Raw genomic sequence first — 21,935 nt, 5'->3', positions numbered from 1 at the left:
TGTTCTAAACTCTACATCGGTACCTATTTCTTTACAAATAATGCCAGCTGAACTGTGAGTTCTTTGAGAACAGAGAACAAGCTTTAATCATCGTTTGAAGAGCTTTGCCTGCACACTGCGGGTATTCTGTAAACATCCGTTGAATGGCTGAATGTATTAACACAATGGTCTCTAGAAACTCTACCTGAGATGCCTTCACCAACTTCTGAGCTGAAGACTGGGCAGCCCTGACCTGCACTCCCACCTTCCCTTCCGCCTTGGCGCCTGGGTGACCTCCTTCTCCACGTCCATCCTCACGGAATCCTCCCAGTCCTAAGGAACTTCTCCTCATTCTTGGAGCTGGAGCCCGAGAGGTGAGTCTCGGACACCCCACCCCAGGCTGAACCAGGTGGCCCCTTACAAGCTTCCGTCAAACCCCATGGGCTCACGAGCCCTGTGCTTTCCAAGCTGAATCGCTTCCTCTTTTATATGTTGTTTCCTTCACGTGCTAAGCCAGACCTCCAAAGGCTGGTCCAGGCGTGAGGACCAGCAAACGGGCCAAGGACATTCAGAATAAAGATGCAAGTAAGTGCAGGCTGCCCCTGGTGCTTCACCAGCTACCACCGAGGTGCACGGATGACCGGGACAGAGCCTGCCTCAAGAGGATGGTACACAGCCACCAGCTCACCCTCTGAGAGTCCTGGGACGGAGCCATGGCCACCCTCCAGAAGCTACTTTGGATCAGACAAGGCACGTGTCCTCTCCAGGCCTCTTCAACCCTTGGACTTTTGGGGAAACCAAGGGTGAGGCATGCCCTTCACACGACCGCAGGGCACCCACTTCCAGGAGACACCTGAGGGAGCAGCTTTCCTAGCTGAGCCGCTTTCTGCACAGGAGCTTCCCACCCGCGACCCCAAGGAGGGGTGGCCCACTGTCCCTGGCTCAGGGCCTCTTCAGTTCCTTCATTTGGTGCAGCTTAGATGACGTCGCTCTGGCCACTCTTCGTCCTGTCGCGCCAGCAAAGGACTCAGGTCTCTTTCTCAAAGCAGGGCTCTGCTCACGACTCAGCAGCTCCCCAGGTTGACCGTGACTGCACCTGCAGCCACAGCAGAGGACCTTCAGCAGCCTGCCGGCATGTCCGGGCTTGCGGTGCTAGAGAGCAGTGCAGGCTCGGCTTCAGCCGCTGGTCCCAGCCTCGTGTGGGGCTGCTCCTGACAGAGGGAGGGCCACCGCCGCTGGGGACGCCCTCCCTGCCAATCTGTCCATGGAGTGGAATGGGGAAGGGCCCCTGGACTGCAGTAAATGGCTGTGGCAGCACGGCAGCTGGGACACTTCTCAAGGGTGGTTAGAAGGAGGGGTCCCCAAAGAGATGGCAGGGGACTCCAGTACAGGTGTTGGGGTCTCCAGCAAAAGCACGGCTCACGCAGGCACTGATGGAAAGATGTTCTGCTCTCATAGAGAGGAGACAGGGCGAGGTCAGCTTCCTTAGTGGGAGCTGACTCCCCATAGCCAGCGGACCTCCATCATGGAATACTGGGGGAGGCATCCTGCCCCAGCAACCTCTCTCTTGTGTTCCTGTGCTGCCGCAGTGGAGGAGCCCTACTTCCTCCCCGATGGAGACAGAAGTACCACAGGGTGGAGCTGGATGTCATAAAACACGGCCACCAGAGTCAGACCATCTCCAGGGAATACCTGCATATGCTTGAGACAATAGGGGACTGGATCACCCCCAACCACACTCAGGAAGGGGCTGGGTACCTGCTGCCACCAGCACCTGGAATCCAGTCTCCATCCCAACTGGGCAGTGTGAACAATGTTTTTCCCCTCCCAAATCCACTCCAAATTCATCTGCATTTCGTGCTGGCCGATGGGTGCCAGCCTATGAGAAGGGCCTGATGTGGCAGTGGCCCTTCTATCTCAGGACCCACATGCCTTCAGGGCCCAGAGCCCAGCTGCCCCTGAATGCCGTGGACCAGAAGCAGTCCTTATGGTGATGGAGAGCTCACCTTCATCCCACTTCTAATCCCACTTTAAAGCACGAGGTCATTCCTGCCCACCCTGCTGACCTCAAGTGAGCTGCATCAAAAAATAAATAGCTGGTCCAGGATCAAAGATGGGAAAGAGGAATAAGTAGGACTTCAGATGCATTTGCTTTCGTTTACTGTAAAACCGGTAAAGAGAATGTGTGATGGACACAGCTATAAATAGTCAAGTGAGGGCCTCAGCTCCCACTACCTCACTTGCTCCTCACAGAAGTGCCCTGTAGGAGTCTTGGATGGAGAGAACAAATCATCTGCTCATGAGCTTGGTAGACAGTTCATGGACCTCCCTTCCATCCATTGGTCAGGCCCTCCAGACTCTGCCCACCACCATAAAAGGCAACTTTGTGTTCTGCTCATCAGGCCTACAGAAGACTTGGCTGGGGCCAGCTGCATCCCTCCAATTTTGAGGTTCATGAAGAAAGGAGAGCCTTGTTTTTCATCTCTATATTCCCAGAGTTGAGCACAGAAGAGGCACCCAGGAAATGCTTGGTGACCAAATGAGTTGACTGACCTGCCTTCAGCTCCACACCTTTCCAGAGAAGGTAAACAAAATCAGAAAGGTTGGTCAGATGGTCATGAGGTATTTCTTCTTTGCTCTAACATCCTTTAGGTCTCGATATGGGAGGAATGGAAGCCTGACTGTTCCCACAGCTCCAGCTGGACTGCAAAGAAGTGAAGAAGAAATCTCTGCTGACCTGGAGTTTCTCTGAGGGCATCAAAACCTTTGAATGGAGCCAAATGGCAGGAAAGTGACCAAGACAGAAAGAGGTGAGGGATGGGGCCATATAAGCTACATGTAGATTATACAAAGGACGTAAGTACCTCCACCTTTATCTTTTTTTTCCTCACGAAACTGGATTAGCCAAGTCCTTTATCCCACTGTTTGTCCAAGGTTTATGTCCATTGTATTGGTGTGAAGTTTGCACAGATTTATAGAAAAAATAATTTAAAAATCAGGAATATGTGATTTTCTTCATAAAGCTAAATGTATTCTGTTTAAAAGAATGATTTTATGTAGAAATAAGTTTTTCATCTTTTTTCTTGTTTTGGGGGGAAGTGTTTCTTTTATGACATTATGGTGATAGTGGATAGCAATGCTTTTTTTTGTAATGTCCTTAGTTACCAAAAGTTTACAACCTGGAATCAATTTCCCACTTTTTAAAAATCTGTTTTAATTTTACTGGTCTGTGATATCTGAAAGTTTAGGACTACTGAAACTACCTTTTTTGTAGATTATTTTCTTGAATCCCTCACTTATATATGAAGACCTTCTGTGAACTTTCAGCAAGTTTTTTTATCACCAGCTTCAAAAGCAGAGCAGTATATCTGGCAAATGCTGAATATATTTTATATATATGTCAAGCCTATACTTTCCTCTTCGCTCCAGACCAGTAAATTCAAATACCTACTTGCTATCCTCTTTGGCATGAAAAACTAATATGTTCCAAACTAAACTCATGATCCCCAATGTACCAGGTCTTTCTCACCAGTCTTCCATGTATCTATAAATGACTATATTTTCCACCCATGTGCATAAGCCAGAAACCTAGGAGTCACCCTTATTGTGCACATCCAATCCATCATGAAAATATATCTTGTTTCTGATCTGTTCACTTTTCTTCATTTCTACAGCTTTCACCATTAGCCAAACCTCCATATACCCCATTTGGTCTCTGCAGCTAAAGAGACTCTGCTTTAATTCGAACCCTGTTCCAGTCAATTCTTCATACTGCAATCATTTGATATTTTAAATATAAATAAGATCATGTCACTTATCCTTTCTCTCAGAATTAAACACATAAACGATCCACCATGAATACCCATTTTCCCCCTCACCTCCTCATCTACCATGCTCTGGCCACACTGACTGTGCTGGTTTGAGTCTTTTGGGGACCCAAAAAAATCCTGTTCTTCAAACCAATCCATTCCTGTGCATATAAAGCTATTGTAGATGGGAACTTCTGATTAGAGTCAGTTAAGCGACCTTCCTTTTGATTAGATCACATCAGTAGGGCATAACCCAGGGTTGGTCTTGATCCTCTTATTTGAATCCTTTATAAACAGAGGAATAAAAAGCCACGACACAGAGAAAAGAGCTGCAGAAACAGAGAGAAGTTGGAATCAGTGAACCAAGGAAAGAGAAAAGCCACATATAGAGCAAACTGAAGCAGACCTAGCAACAAAGCCAGAGGAGAGGGAGAGGGAGCACACCACATGCCTGATCGCCCAAAGCTGTAGCTCGGGAGGTAAGGGTCTCCTGATGATGCCTTGATTTGAACAATGTCATAGCCTTAGAAACAGAAGCTCATAAGTTAATAAATCCCCATTGTAAAAGCCAGCTCATTTCTGGTATATTGCTCCCAGCAGTCTTTAACAAACTCAATTCCTTAAAAAAAAAAAAACCTTTCTGTTCTCAGATTATTTTTAAATGTTGTCCCTTCTGCCTAAGATATCTTCTCCCTTCTTCACCTGTTCATACAAAGTAATACCTATTCATGGTTCTTTCAGTCAGTCAATCTGCATAGCAAAGAGAAATCAAGAGATTCCATTTTGCATATCTGGCCTATTGGAAGAGATTCCACCGAGCGTTCATATGTGGAGGAAGTCAACATTGTATAGGACACCTAGGACATCACCTGTACCCGGGGAAGCATCTGTAAGGGCTGCCTTCCTGATTAGGCAAATTAAGCAGGGACTTCATCCATAGGTACAAAATGTGAAAGAATTCAGCTGGAAAGAGTACATGTGGGATCCTATTGAGGGGACTCCTTAGGGATAGCCTGTGACCTCCCTTCTGGAAAAGAGCAGTGAACCCAGAAATTAAATTGAGGGATTACTAAAAGAACCCATTAATAACCCCAGCTCAGAGGGCAAAGTAAGAGGCAAGAGTAGGCACAGGGGTGTTGGATAGAAACCCTTGGAGGCACTGTTCATTCCATGGGCTAGCACATCTGATCAGTGAGGGCTACCAAATGAACAGTGAAGATGACCCAAATGTGGACTTTGTCTCTGGGACTAGCAGACCCACCAGGCGTGAAGGGAGGCACTACAGAAAGTCTTGTAAGAATAACTGGGGTTTAATCCTGACATAGGTGGCCACAATTAACATACCAAAAAAATGGTGTGGAATGCAATCTCATTGCTGAGAATCCCTACCTCTCTCCAGGTTGCTGGATCTCTGAACTTAAAATCTCAGTCATTAGTAAATAAAAATTGTTCTTTCTCTTTTAGGTTTGTACAGAAGAACTGGGACAGGAAGAGGAGATTAAAAATGAGTTATTAGATCCAGGGGATATAATCTATAAAAATGGGAAATCCAGGGAAGCGGACTTGTCCCAGTGGATAGGGCATCCGTCTACCACATGGGAAGTCCGCGGTTCAAACCCCGAGCCTCATTGACCTGTGTGGAGCTGGCCCATGCACAGTCCTGATGCATGCAAGGAGTGCTGTGCCACCCAGGGGTGTCCCTTGCGTAGGGGAGCCCCATGCACAAGGAATGCACCCCATAAGGAGAGCCTCCCAGCATGAAAGAAAGTGTAGCCTGCCCAGGAATGGCGCTGCACACATGGAGAGCTGACACAGCAAGATGACGCAACAAAAAGAAACACAGATTCCCATGCCGCTGACAACAACAGAAGCAGACAAAAAGAAGAACATGCAGCAAATAGACACAGAGAACAGACAACTGGGGTGGGGGAAGGGGGAAGGGGGAAGGGGGAAGGGGGAAGGGGAGAGAAATAAACAAAATAAAATAAATCTTTAAAAAAAAAAGAAGGGAAATCCAAAGAGAGAACAAAATAATAGCTTGAAATGATCACAGAAAAGCTGCAAGAAGTCTTCCCTAAGCTAAAAAAAGACCTAAGTTAACATATTCAAAGGGTACTAAGTAGTGAGTACTGAGTAAAATTAGTGAAGACAGAGCCATATCTGGAAAAAGAGCATAGTGGGTTTGAGTATGTTCATGAATAAAATTTAAGATGCTACAAATGTCCAGGCAGAATAAAAGAGATTACAAATAAAGTGTAAAGCAAGACTGGCGTCCCATGGCTTCTAGATAGTAGCAAATACAATACAGCAATGGAATTCTGAGGGGAAAACTTTTAACCCAAAAAAATGATAAATCCACTTTGTGAGGGAAGGCAATATAAATCTCAAGGCCAGAAGGAGAGGGAGGCAAGTTTTGCCTCTGAGGCACATCACTCTTAAGGAGGCAGTCACTCTCAGGATCAGGCAAGTGCAGGGTTCACAAATGAGAGTGAGAGCTTCCTTAAATTTTGTGTCCTCCACATCTGGTTCATCTCACCCGCATTCTGGCCCTGATATTCTCTGACATACAAAGATGCAAGAAAATTTACTACCCACATGCTACCCTTTTAAAAATGTATTCAAAGATACATCTGGACAGAGAAGAATCAAAAGGACTGGGGAATTGTAGTAAAAAAAAAAAAGGTATGGCATTAAACATGGAGGATGTGAGCATGGAAGTTAGTCTAATGCAAATGCCACAAATAGTTCTTAGAAGAAAAGATAAATAATGTTTCACTCTTTTAAAAAGCAGAGAGTTAGTGGCTGTCAACAACCCTTCAATTTATTTAGCAGATGTCTATAAATAATTTAAATATGAATCCTTTTTAAACATGAGTCCTTTAAGACTGACTAGTAATTTGGCATCTCTCTCTTTTGGCCTAATCATACTTACTGGATTGTGTCCTCTGTGTGCTCCTGTTGCATGGAGGTACAATGTGCTACTGCAAGTTGAAATGTTAATAAATTCTTTCATTCTTGCCAAGAACTGATGAGACTGTCAGACGTTGGGCTTCTTTTTGTTAATATTTTAATAGGCAAAGGTGAGGAATTCAGTCTAGCCTTGGTTTTTCCACTCTGCCCATTTCCACCATTTAATTGGAGTGCTTAATCTATTTGCATTTAATGTAATTACTGTTACAGTAGGATTTCCATCTGCCATTTTACTATTTGTTTTTTATGCCTTTTTTGTGTGTGTTAAGTAGCTATTTTCAGTGTATCATCTTAATTCCCTGGTCATTTCTTTTACTATATTTTTGATGGGCTTTTTCTTGGTTGCTTTGGAGGCTACAATTAACATCTTTATTTATAACAATCTAGTTTGGATTAATACAACTTAATTTCAATAATATAAAAAAAAACCTGCTGCTATTATATAACTCTGTCCCTCCCCTTTTCTTTGTGCTGTTACATCTGTGTATATTGTGTGCCCATCAACAGATTTACAATTATTGTTTTATGCAATTGTTATTTAAGTTACATAGGAGAAAAAATGAGTTACAAACAAAAAATATACTTATGCTGTCCTTTATATTTACCTATATAGTTACACTTACTGATGCTCTTTATTTCCTCATGTAATTCAAACTACCATTTAATGTCACTTAATTTCAGCCTTAAGGACTCCCTTTATTATTTCTTATAGGGAAGTTTCATTAGCCTCAAGTTGTCTCAATTTTTGTTTATCTGGGAATAACTCAATTTCTCCTTTATTTTTGAATAACAGTTTTACTGAATGTAGAATTCTTGGCTGATGATCTTTTTCTTTAGTACTTTGAATATGTCATCTGGCCTTCATGGTTTCTGGTGAGAAATCAGCTGTTAATCTTATTGTGGATCCTTCGTATGGGATGAGTTGCCTCTCTCTTGTTTTTAGGATTTTGTCTTTGTCTTTTAACAGTTTGATTATAATGTGTCTAGGTGCATATCCTATACCTTCAATATTCCTCCAAATACTTGACAACTCTTCCTTGGCCTTCATGTTTTGCCTGCACAGACCCTCAAAGTCAGCCATAAGTGAGATCTCAAGGCTCTCTCAGGTCTTTCCTGGGCATATACTCAGCTCTACACATGCACGTGGCCATCTAGATTTCAGAAGTGTGTTGGAGTTTTCAAAGTCCCTGTGGACATCTCAGTTACAGCTTTTCCTTTTTATTTAGTTAGTTAGCCTTTTGTTTGCCCCAGCTATTATCCACTGCCTTAGACAACCATAAATTTAAACAGTTACTTATAATTGTTTACAACAAACACCCCTGGGGAAAAGGCTTTCAAAAAAGGCCATCCCTGAGTTGAGTCAAATAAAGACAACCTTGCAAGTGAGTGTTCTGGAGAACCATTAGACAGGTCAGAAAATGGCAATTCTCTGGAAATGATATAAAGCAGCTCCAAACTCAGTCTGACCCCTCCAGTGGCCGCCAGGTTGCTGATTTTCACCATGACTGCAGTCTGTTGGTTTTCCTGGTTACTGCAGAGTTGAAGAGGAGGGGGTGGGAAAAGGGCATGTTAAAATACCAGATTGCTCACTGTTCTTTCTAAGTTTCAGCTGCTTTCTTGACTAAATTCACAGAAAGCCCCAGATTGCCGCAGGGCTTTAACCAATCTCCAAAGTCTGAAAAAGTAGATTCTGATCATTTCTGACATTTTACTCTTTGCTTTTTTATGGAGGAAAAAATTTTCAGAGGTCTACCTCAAATGAGTTCTACCATTTCCACCTATGTCATCCCACTCCAAATTTGTTTTTCATTTCTTCTCTATATACAACTTTATAGTCCAATGCTCAAGTTTTAAAAGAACTAAATAGTAATGGCCACAAACCAGGAAAAAAAAAGACTTAAAAATTTTGGTTTTTGATAGAATTAACATTCTCTACCTTTTGGGGAGGGGCTCTTAGTGTAGAAAATCCTAAATTGTGACAGCAGAAACCCTGTGGACACCTTGTCCAAACTTCACCTCATTTTTAGACCACATGGGTGTTTCTCCTATGATCACATAGTTTTTAAAAGATTGATTCTAGAAGGCTTGTCTCTGATTTCCAGTCACACCTCCTTTCCAAGCGCTATGTTGCATTCAAAATTCATCATTTATGTAGGGCTTTTTGTAGTGAGGTGTCTGAAGTCATGAGAAGAGATTCCATAGTCCCTTTCTAAGGCAGTTCTATTGTTTTGTTTTGCTTTTTGTTTTTAATAAATAGGCTTTTCAAAATTCTGCAAGTGACCCCACCTGACATTCCATACTCATTCCAGTAAACTAAGGGTGGAATGTGGTTTTACTACATGACCACACTTTTGATTTTGTCATGTAGTGCTCTCTACCTGCACTTCACTGAGCTGTGTAAACATTGGTACTGGTGCCTATGGGAAAGCGATAAGCAGTATCTGTGCTTGAGATCCCGAACTGTCTACCATGCCCTATACATAAATATCTTTACAAGTTTATGGTTAAAAAAAAATGTGGAGTGCTGGAAAATTACCAGAAAAAAAACTTTTCTTCAGAACACATCACTGTTTTCTGTGCAGAAATGTTTGTTGCAAATAACCGACGTGAAGAGAAGTATTCCTAAATGTGTCCACATAACTTGGTTAGCTAATATGATGGTTACCTTGATCAAATCGAATTATACCAGTAACAATTTATTGAGCAATTAGATAGGCTGGTTGCCATAGAGCAAAAGACATAGAATGTTGTGGGGTAGTAAGAGGACTAAATGTAAACCTTGCCACTAGCTGGTGACACACCTTGGCAAGGCTTTGTCCCTTTGGGGCTTGGCTTCCACTCTCGGGGTAGGGGATGGTTCTGAGAGCAGCCTGTCTGAGCTGGCCCTCTAGGCAGTGCCTGGAGGTAAACACACTCCTGGCAGTGAGTGGCCTGCCACACATTCCTTCCCCTGTTGTCCCAAGCCTATGTAAACATTCACTGGAGGCAGTCTGGCTGAAACATGTCCATTTTACAGCATCTGGCTCACATCCTTCCCTGGTAGATCTGTGCCCAAAGAGGAGGGAAGGGGCTCCACTACAGCTGTGGCTGCCCATGGAACTTCTGCCTGCATCTGCCCTGGCTGGAGGCCGGGGGCTGCTGGCCATGGGCCAATGTCCCCTGGAGAAGTTGATCTTGCTGTCTCTTCTCTGGGTGAATGGGAGTCTTTCCATCGGTGCCCTGGGCAGAGCTTGGAGGGGGCTGGGACCTGCTGTGAGGCTCTCGCTGCCCTCCCCGCGGCGCCCTCCCTTGGAGGTGGGGATGGGTGTCTGTCTTTCTGAATGATCGTTTGGCCCCGACCGCCTGACAGTCGTCATATTACGATTTGAAAATCCAATCCCTGCCCTAAAGGAAATGAACAACAACCCTCAATAAAAAAAGAAGCAAAGACTCCTTTGGGGAGCAGGTGTAGCTCAGTGGTTATCTATAGGTCCTGAGTTCAATCCCTGGTATCTCCTAAAAAGAAACAAAACCTCCTTGGCTCTCCTGTCTGAGCTGACCCCATAAAGGCTGGCAGTGCCTGTGAGCTCAGGAACGCCTCTTCTCCCAAGAGGGGAGTGAGAAGGAAACGGGGTGCGGCCCGTCTCCAGCACGGTGCTGGCCCCTGAGCCCTACGGCCCTCCTTGCAAAGCCGCAGCTTCCCGTGGTCGGGTTGCGCCCAGGAGTGGAGCAGGGTGGGGCAGCTCCATTCTCAGGTGTGCAGGGGCCCTGGGAGCTGAGGAAACCACGCAGCTCCCTATCTCCAAGCACTAGGCAGAAGGCTTTTGCCTTTGTTCTCTTCAGGGACCTGTGAGCCAGAGAATCGGGCTCCTTGGTTCCGCTCTGTAAAGATCTCTCCTGGATCTGGCAATATTGGTTGTGCTTTTTTTTTTTTTAAGATTTATTAATTTATTTATTTCCTCCCCCTCCCCCCTTGTCTGTTCTCTGTGTCTATTTTCTGCGTCTTCTTTGTCCACTTCTGTTGTTGTCAGCAGCATGGGAATCTGTGTTTCTTTTTGTTGCGTCATCTTGCTGTGGGAGCCCCACACGCAAGGAGTGCGCCCCATAAGGAGAGCCGCCCTGAGCGAAAGAAAGTGCAGCCTGCCCAGGAATGGTGCCGCACACACAGAGAGCTGACACAACAAGATGACGCAACAAAAGGAAACACAGATTCCCATGCCGCTGACAACAACAGAAATGGACAAAGAAGACACAGCAAATAGACACAGAGAACAGACAGCTGGGGTATGAGGGGGAAGGGGAGAGAAATAAATCTTAAAAAAAAATGAAGAAACACAACTTTATATGTATGTATGTGTATATAAAATGATAATAATAACCCTGGCAAAAAAAGCTTGTGATACTTTTCATTAACATTTTAAAATGTAATATGGTAGCACTATATAAATATCAGCAAGTTTTGTTTCTAACAAAGTATTAATGCCCTACATGACGCTATCAACTCACTCCAAATTATTATTTTTTATCGCCCCCCCTCCATTTTGTGGCTTTTTGATTGCTGTCTGCTCTCTGTGTCTATTTGCTGTGCATTCTTCTGTGCCTGTATTTATTTTTATTTATTTCTACCTCCTTTGCAGCTTGCTTGCTGTCTGCTCTATGTGTCCGTTCACCACGCACTCTTCTGCATTTTTGCTTGTCTCCCTTTTAGTTGTGTCACCTTGCTGAGTCAGCTCTCCACGGCACTTGCAGGCCAGGCTGCACTCCACGGTGCTTGCAGTGCTTGCGGGCTGGGTGGCACTCCATGGCGCCCACGCCCAGTGGCTCTCCACAGCGTGCGGATGAGCCTGCCTTCACAAGCATTTCCTGGCACGTGAACCCAGGGCCTCCTATATGGTAGATGGGAGCCCAATGGATTGAGCCACAGCCGCTTCCCCCAAAATAATTTTTTATGATACTCTCTTAATGACTAATATTACTGGGGTGAAATTCTGCTCATTATAAAGTAAAAATCTATCAGATTGATGTATGACTAGATTAGAAAAATAAATTTATATCTGTAAGCTGGTTCCTTATCAAGGATCGTCAATATCATGGATTTGAGAAATGATTTCTGACAGTATGAGAGTCATTCTCTCTTTACCTTTATCTTCTTCAATAAGTAATATAACATTTTGCCTTGTGGTAGCTAAGTTCCTATTCAGGCAAATATAGCAAAGGCTTGATAGTTCCCCATCTAGAAATAATCCCAGAGGAACTCTGTCCATTGATGTATCTTCCAGCAGTGACAGGCAACTTCAGCAGATGAGATATCATGTCATCCTCCTGTAGTGTAACAGAGGACCTGGCCAGTCTTTGTCCCTGTTTCCTGAGATGTATACTCTACATCCTTGGAATTTCTTGGGATAGGAGTGTCTTTGGTTATTCCTGATTGGCCCAAGACCACATCTGGTAGTTTTTGCCAATGCGATGAGGCAGGATGGGGCATGGGGCCATGCTCAAAGACCAGCCATGTCATTAGAGGACTTGAGCCAGGTCATACCAGCCTGACTTCCCTGACCTACCAGGAGAAGAGAGGCGACTCTAATAAAACTCTGAACACCCGAAGCTCAGAGAGCTTAATTGATAATCCTCATCTATATGCCAGGAGGGTGACAGTGCTGGGTTGAATTATGTACCTCATTTTAGACATGATCTTGGTCTTGATCGGCCTTCCTGTGGGTGTGAACCTATTGTAAATAGGCTGTCTTGAAGGTGTTATTTTAGTGAAGGTGTTACCCAACCAAATGAGGTTGGGCCATAATCAGAATTACTAGCATCCTTGATATGCAGAAGAAGGTCCAACATAGAGAGAAAATGTTGTGGGGCAGAGCCAGAAGCCAGATGCCAATGGAAGGAACCAAGCAGAGAATGAATGAGAGGACACTGCCATGTGATGGAAGACCAAGGAACCTCAGATTCTTTGCTGGTCAGGATGCTACTGATCCAGGAAGAGGCCATCCAGTTTCTGAAACCATGAGCCAATAACTTCCTGTTGTTGAAACCAGCCCAGTTTGTGGTATTAGTGACAGCAGCCTGGCCAAACCAAGACAGTGAAGTGGTGCATCCTGACTCCACATGGAGAGGACAAGGAAGCCATACATTTGAGACCCTCCCAGAACGTGCTGGATGGTGCCCTTCTTTGGGTGCTTCTGCTTTGTTTCTTTTTTTGCTGTAATAAAACTATAATGATAAGTATAGTGCTTTTCTGGGAATGTGGGTCATTCTGCATATTTGTAGCCAATTAGTCACAAATGCAGGAGGCCCAGGAACTCCAGAAATCTCAACTGGGTTCTAAAGGGCAATTTTGTAAGAGGGTTGCCCTTAGCCTGTGGAGCCTGACCTACCTCTGGTGGTTCCATTGTATTGTCACTGGGGTCAGAAATTATTTAAATTATTTGTACCTCCAGAAAGCTCAACCTGTTTTAAAAGAAATACTTTTTTTGAAACAACTGTCTGAGGTTAAGCATATTGAACATATATATCTATATCTCTTTATTTTCACAAACGTACTAACTTCTTTTGCGGGATTCTGAAGGGTACCACGGATTTCATTCTGTGACGGTAAATTGTAACTCTCTTTCATCACATCCTTCCAATTTTTTGCACATATCATGCCTTAGAGCGAAGGACAAAGATCTAATTTCCCCTAATAGTCCCTAAGTGGATGACACCACCCATGTTTGTAATAAATAACAAGAAACAATATCATGTATTAGAAGCTTATTTGATGGATTCCTCCTAAATCCTCTTGACTGAACTCTCACTGTATTAGTCAGCCCAAAGGGGTGCCAATCCAAGGTACCAGGACTCTGTTGGCTTTTATAAAGGGTATTTATTTGGGGTAAAAGGTTACAGTGACAAGGCCCTAAAGAGTCCAGCTCAAGGTACCATAAGAGGTATTTCCTTACCCAAAGTCATTTGCCATGTGTTGAAGCAAGATGGCGGGCGACATCTGTGAGGTTCAGCCTGCCTCCTTCCTCTTAAGGCTCCGTGGTCCCAGCTTCTTTGATCTCAGCTGTAGGCAGGCATAAGGCTAGTCTCTCTTCCCAGGGCTCATTTCCTTTCTGGCTCAGCTGCTCTGGTCTCTTCACAAGGTCATCTGTAGACTATCAGGCTCATCTCTCTTCCAAGAGCCTCTGCCCTGTCTAATGGAGCTTTCTTTCTTTTCTCATGCATTTGCTTCTCTATGTATCTACTCCTGTGTGACAGTCTGTTTTATCAGCCCACCAAGGGGGCTGGAACTCAATCCTGCATGCCTTAGCGACATGGTCAAATCAAAGCCCTAATCTTAAAATAATTTAATCAAAGACATCAGCTGAATCCAATGCAGTCAAAGGGTATCCTGCCCAGAGGGATGGATCCATTTACAAACATAATCAAACATCTTATTTTGGAATTCATAAATAATATCAAACTGCCACACTCACTAGCTGAATATTTGTTATAATAAAATGCAAAAAAACCCACCAAATCAAAATAGAAATCCTGCTAGAAGGAATTGCATGTGTATGTCTGTGATACATTGAAATTATGTGCAAGACAGAAAGCAGACAACAAGCAAAAAGTCACAAGGGTAGGGATAAAAATAAAAAAAAAAAGAAAGGAAAAATAAAAAGATGAGGCTGGATCATCATGTGCCAGAAAGTAAGGAAGATACTTCCAAAAAACTTGGGATCATGTCAAAAGGACAGGGGAGCCAGCTTAAAGGGTTCCCATTGGCCAAATCAAATGCAATTTGAGCATCAGAAAAAGGAATGACAGTAAATGATTATGGTCCAATGAATAAAATATGCATCCCTGGGTCTATAGCAATTTAAATAAATAAACAAACAAATGGGATGAGAAAACAGCATTATTTTTTTTATGGAAGAAAGTCAATTTATAAATGCAGAAAATGTGATGGGTTTAGAAAATCACCATTTTGGCAACTATCATAATAATTAATTAAGACAAGCATCATCAATAGCATTAAAATTAGAGGGTAAAAGTTTGAAGAATAGGGAAGCGGACTTGGCCCAGTGGTTAGGACGTCCGTCTACCACATGGGAGGTCCGCAGTTCAAACCCCAGGCCTCCTTGACCCGTGTGGAGCTGGCCCATGCGCAAGGAGTGTCATGCCACGTAGGGGTGTCCTCCACGTAGGGGTGTCCCCCGCATAGGGGAGCTCCACACGCAAGGAGTGCGCCCCGTAAGGAGAGCCGCCCAATGCGAAAGAAAGTGCAGCCTGCCTAAGAATGGCACCCCACACACGGAGAGCTGACACAAGATGATGCAACAACAACAACAACAACAAAAGAAACAGATACCCATGCCGCTGACAACAACAGAGGCGGACAAAGAAGAAGACACAGCAAACAGACACAGAGAACAGACAACCAGGGTGGGGTGGGGGGGGAGAAATAAATAAATAAATAAATCTTTTAAAAAAGAAAGAAAGATGCTGTTTAAAAAAAAAAAATTTGAAGTTTAGCAGGATATTAACAGTTTCTAAGTATCTCCCAAGAAAATACTTATTAATTGCCAAAGGAAAAATAATAATTTTACAATGGAGTAACTTAACAATCGCCCCCTAGCAAAATGATCAATATTAACATTATCAATAATGGGACAGATTTACATGTCACCTGACATCACAAAAGAAGACAACATCATCAGGTCTGTGGATTTCTGCCAAATAATCTGAATTTAATCATGAGGAAACATCAAACAAACCGAAATGGAAGGAATTCTACAAAACAACTGGCCCATGTTCTTTAAAATATTAGTGCTGTGAAAGGCAAAGAAAGATTACAGAACTGTTACATGCTGGTGGAAACTAAAGAGATGTGACAACTAAATGCAACATGATCCAAAGTTTTCTTTTTTTATAAAGAATATTTTGGGGACAATTACAGAAATCTAAATAAAGTCTGTAGTTTTAGGCAGTGGTATTGCATCAAGGCGAATGTCCTGATTTTAATAATTGGACTGTAGCTATGCATGCAAATGCCCTTGTTTTTAGATAACTGAAGTAATTAGGGGTTTAAAAAGTGTTATGCCATGAGGCGGGGGTGTGGGGGGTATATAGGAACCTCTTGTATTTTTTAATGTAACTTTTTTTTTGTAATGTATATATCTTCAAAAAATACAATTTACAAAAATGATGTGGTGGGGAGTGGGAGTGGATTATATGGGAACCTCCTTTGTTTTTTGTTTTTTATGTTTTTTAATGTAACATTCCTTGTAATCTATTAACATTAAATTTTAAAAAAAGGTATCATTCCTGCCACTTTCTTTTAAATAGTTCAGAAAAAAAGCACATGAATATATAAAATGAAAGACAAGGATAAAGTAGACACGGTAAAATGTTTAATTTTGGGCATGTAGTTATGGGATACACAGGGGTTCTTTGTACCATTCTTGTTCCATGCCATAAATCTGAATTGATGCCAAAATAAAAAAGCTACAAGAAAAATACATACATACCCGCATTATGCAATATGTTCAAGGACAAGATGAGAGGTACTAGTACCTGCCAAGAAGATAGCATCTCGTTCCCATGTTGTTTAAACATGGGCATCAATCTTTTTACATGATTAAATGAAATCTCCTCGAAGAAAGGAAAAAAAGTAGGTCAGTATAAGAGGCCCTCAAACCCTGACATTCACAAATAAGTTGAAACTAAGGAAGCATATTGAGAAATGTAACAACGTAAAAGGAGATGCAAATTATATTTGGTCAGGAAAAGTGTAACTGAGTACTGCAGGCAATCAATATTGGAGTTGTAAACAACAGGCAATTGGTGTTGCAAAATTCTGATAAGGGAAATGATGCAGAGCTGGCAAACCTAAGGAGTGCTAAAAAGGACACTGGCGATATCACCCAGGGACAGCCTGACACAGCTCAGATTGTCTCTTTTGATGATCCCAAGAGCAGGGCGCCCTGCCCCGTTTCTTTGCTAGCTGCGCCAAGGGAGGAAAACAAAGGTGGTTGTTTTTCCTTCTCCCCTCTCTCTTCTCTTCCACAAACCCTGTTCTTCCCTTTGTTAGATGCAATCAGCCTGTTACTGGCTTATGTCTTGAGTTCCTCTTTGCCATTGTTTAAAATATTTGATGTCATACGAAAACACTGGGTGATTGCTGTGTCAGTGTGTAAGAGTTTTATAGTGATAGTGGAGAATTTAGTTGGTTTTTTTGGATGTGCTGGCAATGCATTTTTATTTTTTTCATTTTTTCATTTTCATTTCTCCCCCCCGCCCCGCCCCAGTTGTCTGTTCTCTGTGTCCACTCGCTGTGTGTTCTTCTGTGTCCGCTTCTATCCTTATCAGCGGCACGAGAATCTGTGTTTCTTTTTGTTGCGTCATCTTGCTGTGTCAGCTCTCCGTGTGTGCAGCACCATTCCTGGGCAGGCTGCACTTCCTTTAGCGCTGGGCGGCTCTCCTTACAGGGCGCACTCCTTGCGGGGCGCACTCCTTGCGCGTGGGACTCCCCTACGTGGGGGACACCCCTGCGTGGCAGGGCACTCCTTGCGCGCATCAGCACTGCGCGTGGGCCAGCTCCACACGGGTCAAGGAGGCCCGGGGTTTGAACCGCAGACCTCCCGTGTGGTAGACGGACGCCCTATTCATTGGGCCAAGTCTGCTTCCCCTATTTTTTCCATTTTAAATGGTGGATCATATGTCCCAGATAACTGAGGATTTACCATACCATGTTTTCAAGAATGGAGTAGATGTGACTATGTCATCCAAGGCTGACTGCACGGTGTCTTAGCAGAATCCTCTCAAGGGCCCTCTGAAGTAAGGGTTCCACCCGGTTTCCTGATGAGGAAACTGAGCTGAGGCTTAGGAGGATACCTCGATTCGCATGGCCCACGTGAAGCCGGGCACAAGTGCAGGTCCAGATGATGCCAAAGCAGGGTTCCCAGTCCCCACCCCAACCACTTCTGCTTGGCCTTCCGACGACCCAGCTTCCCTCCTCGTGTAGACTGTTTCTAGGTCCCTCAGCTCTCCCTCTCCTGCTGGCCTCGCCGGTCTCCTCGTGCCTTCTGCCACTTGCCCCCGATTGAGTTACAAAGCTCCAGGCTGGCGGGCCTAGCCCAGACTACCCTCCTCTCCCGAAGCACCGGGATAGGGAACCGAAATGTCTGCCCCTTCCCCGTGGCGCCACAGGCCCACTGTTAATGACCTGAAAGCCGAAGCTGAGAAACACCAAGTCCAGGCCAGGGACTGTTGGAGATTTGGACCCAACGGGTATCAGGAATGAAAGAAAGAGAAAAGGGAGAAGGAAACAAAGAGAAAGAATGAAGAGCTGGGATCAGGGCGTCTGCGAGTAATGACTCCTCAGACGACTTTATTGTTTACAAGGGGCTCTCTATATACCCCAGTGTATGTGACAACAAGCAGGAACACGTATTAACTATCAGCGTTACCCGCAGTCTAAGGAATTTAAAAAAATCTTATCTCAAGGTACAAAGTCTAAGTGTTCTATTCACTACAAAAGGTTTGTGCTCATCTTTTCTTTCAGCCTTTAACAGCTTCATCCCATTTGCCGGGAACTCTTTTTTTTTTTTTTTTAAGATTTATTTATTTATTTAATTTCCCCCCCTCCCCTGGTTGTCTGTTCTTTTTTTTTTTTTTTTTTTTTTTAAATTTTTTTATTTTTTATTGACTTTGTAATAATATTACATTAAAAATATATATGTGAGGTCCCATTCAACCCCATCCCTCCCCCCACCCCCCCTCTCCCCCCCCCAACAAGACTCGTTCCCATCATCATGACACATCCATTGGATTTTGTAAGTATGGTTGTCTGTTCTTGGTGTCTATTTGCTGCATCTTGTTTCTTGTCCGCTTCTGTTGTCGTCAGCGGCACGGGAAGTGTGGGCGGCGCCATTCCTGGGCAGGCTGCTCTTTCTTTTCACGCTGGGCGGCTTTCCTCACGGGTGCACTCCTTGCGCGTGGGGCTCCCCCACGCGGGGGACACCCTTGCGTGGCACGGCACTCCTTGCGCGCATCAGCACTGCGCATGGGCCAGCTCCACACGGGTCAAGGAGGCCCGGGGTTTGAACCGCGGACCTCCCATATGGTAGACGGACGCCCTAACCACTGGGCCAAAGTCCGTTTTCCAGCCGGGAACTCTTAATTACCACATTCCTTAGGGTGCAAGCGTAGCCGTGGAGACAGCACATCTCTCCTTGTGAGGCCACTGTGCCTCAGTTTCCAACAAGGGACAGCCACGTCCAGGCTGACACCAGAGCCCGGCTGCCTACCCACTAGCCGTGAAAACTTTGGAGACTGCATCTCTGTCATCCTGCACAGCAGCGTGGAGGAATTACAGTTCCTACTGTGTTCATTATTGGCTCTATGACGAGAGATTTCTCCGAACTTTCGGGGGCAATCTCTTTATTCTCATGATTTGAAAGTAAGGGATGAAGCTGGTGTGACAAAAGTTTGAATGTAGAAATTATTTCTAGGAGATTTGGCATCTTTTCAAAGAACCCTGAGGCTTCCAGATAAAAGATGAATCGCATGGAAGAAATCATGAGCTCTGGAGAAAACTTGGCTCTTTTTGGAAATCCAACCAAGTTAGTAGGATGCAAATTTTCCCTTACTTCTTTGTGAAGCAAATGCCAAGCTCAGTGGACTCCAGCATCCCGTCTCCTTACCCTCAAGGAATTCCGTGAGCCAGGTATAGACGCCTATTCTGTTAAGCAACTGAGACGTGGGGTTTTGTGTGGTGCCGCAGTTATCCTCTCATGATTAAAACAGAAATTCATACCTGGAATGGAGTGCTGCTTTAACAAACACCTAAATGTTGGCCTTAGAGTTTGGACAGTGAGCGGTGAGGACATTGACGAGAGGGGCTGGCAAAGTGAAGATCCACGTTGTGCAAGAGCAAGCATTGACAGTCAGGAAAGCCCAGGAAGGAGTTGACTGCCCCACTGACACTCGTAGAGTTGTAGAATTTGAGAGAGGCTCAATTATTTGTGTATAGAGAGGCCAGGACTCAGGAATGATTTTGAGAAGGAAAAATGGTTTATTGACGGCCGGCCGGACTTGGAGCTTTCTGTTTGAATCCCGAGCTCTGAACAAGATTTTCAAGTGTCTTTTATACAGAGAGGAAAGGCCAAATGGTCCCTTTGTTTCAGTTCTCAATAGGCTTCAATTAGCATATATATCTTCCACATCTTAGGTAAGCTTTTAGCATGGACTCCAGACATTCTAGATAAACTTTTAGCATATTTGCTTTGCATTTCCCCTAAATACTTAAAGTTTATAGCCCTTGCATTGTTAAACTGTTTCCTGGGACTGGAGTCGTTGCCATTGTCACTAAGGGCAGGACTGCAGCCTCTTACCGTTCCACACCCACAAGTCAAACAGCTTAGGTTATCTCTGAAGAGACAAAGAGCCTCCCAGCCATAGCCCACATCAATTCCCCCCTTTGCCAAAGTTTAACTTGCTAAGCATTGACATAATTATTGTTGGAGCTATGAGGTGGATGGCTGTTTGTTGTTTTGATTGATTATTTATCAGTCTTTAGTGCAGCATCCAGGACTGTTTTTAGAACTTTTCATTCTGGACAGCAGAATCTTTGGGCAGGGGCCTCCTGCAGTTATCCTGCTGCCACTGGCACTCATGTGGATTTTCAGTCAGGTTCCAGATCCATCTATTACTTTTATTTTACCTTTAAAGAGTTTACACCTTTAATTTAAAAGGGGTGCTGAAGGGAGATGATCTCTTTTCTGTAACTGCTTCCTGCTGGCCATGGGCTATAGTCATTGCCTAACAAGGTGTAAACTTCTTATTTTAACTGGAGGAAGATGGATCCGGCATTCTGTACGAAGTTGGATGAAGTTTTCATATGGTTAATAAGATGTTCACTCTGAAAGAAACAAACTTAATTAAAAATTTGTAATACCCATTTTTAAAAGAGGACATTGGATTACAGAGGTAGACAAGGTTAGGTGCCTATAAAGATGGCACTCCTTCTTAAAAGCTGGTGGGAAAAGCATATATATTCTTTTTTAAGTTATTTATTTTTAGAGAGAAATTGCAACAGACACTTAGCTTTGTCTGAAGACACATTCCAAGCTGTTCAATGATTGGCACTTATTCGCTCTGTCAGATGCTCCTGGTGAACTGGCACTCCTTGGGCAACTTGCTTCATTCAGGATTAGAACACTAAGTTGGAAATTCTCTTAGTTTTTAGCTGTGGGAGTGATCAGAACTACAGAATAAAGGTTTTTTTACACCTTGGCTTTAATTGTACAATTTCTAGCAATTTTGACTTGTTCAATAGGTGACTCACCGTTAGCAAGCACGCCTCACCTTTGCTACACAGCAGAGTACAGTAGAATATAGAAGTTGACTGAGACTGGCTGAGACTGCCACCTTATTCTATAGACATGTTTATTAACTGTTTAGAAAATGACTTTACCAGGAATTTAACATGTCTAATATACTTCTGCACTTGATCCAAAATAGAACAGATAACATTATAATTATTAGGCATATATTTAGTACAGGATAAAAGTACAGCACTTAATATTAACTAATGTATTACTTAATGCATAAGGATTCAGAGTTGCAATTATTAGTTTTGAGTTTCAGGTTTGTAATACTTTACATGTTATCTCTCCATGAGAGCAGGCCATAATGCCAATTGTGTTTAAGTTTCACTTACAGTATCCTGGTATCATGGCTCCACTTAGCATGTTCTTCAACGCAGTGAGCAAGTCGCAGCATCCTTGATCTTAGAGAGATTTTCCAGTATTCTACTAGCCTGGTGCATAGTGCTCTCTGGCACCATGGAACAGTGCCAGTCTGGAGGCGATGTCCATTGTACACTTGGCTTTACCGAGTCATTATTGGCTGCTGCAGGAGCTTGAAACTGCAACGTAGTTTCCATTGACTTCAGGAGCAGAACCAGAGGCTGATACAGCAAATATTTTTAATTGAGAGGTCAGTGACCAGCCTAGCCAATAACTCACATGGAGAGGCAAAATGCAATGTATACAAGGCCTGGTTTGAACGCACAAGAGTTTGATAATGTTAATGTTTATTCCTTGTTTTTATATATATTTTTTAAACAATTTAATGCAACACATCATATATCAAATGACTGTTTACTTACACAATTTTACCATGAAGATAACAGTAGGTACTTTACTTTAGTAATAGAGG

General features: G+C 43.6%; 1 long non-coding RNA gene across 1 annotated transcript; it reads left to right on the top strand.

Moving 5' to 3' along the window:
• Positions 1-239: 239 nt before the first annotated feature.
• Positions 240-5,705, top strand: LOC111759932 (uncharacterized). The gene is made up of 4 exons (XR_002793773.2): positions 240-353; positions 2,632-2,789; positions 4,086-4,267; positions 5,253-5,705. It is a non-coding gene; the product is annotated as an uncharacterized lncRNA (long non-coding RNA).
• Positions 5,706-21,935: the final 16,230 nt, after the last annotated feature.

Source organism: Dasypus novemcinctus, chromosome 29, assembly GCF_030445035.2.
Source record: "Dasypus novemcinctus isolate mDasNov1 chromosome 29, mDasNov1.1.hap2, whole genome shotgun sequence".
Lineage (NCBI taxonomy): Eukaryota > Metazoa > Chordata > Mammalia > Cingulata > Dasypodidae > Dasypus > Dasypus novemcinctus.
The sequence above is the reverse complement of the archived record's forward strand: the minus strand, read 5'-3'. Positions and strand labels throughout refer to the sequence as shown.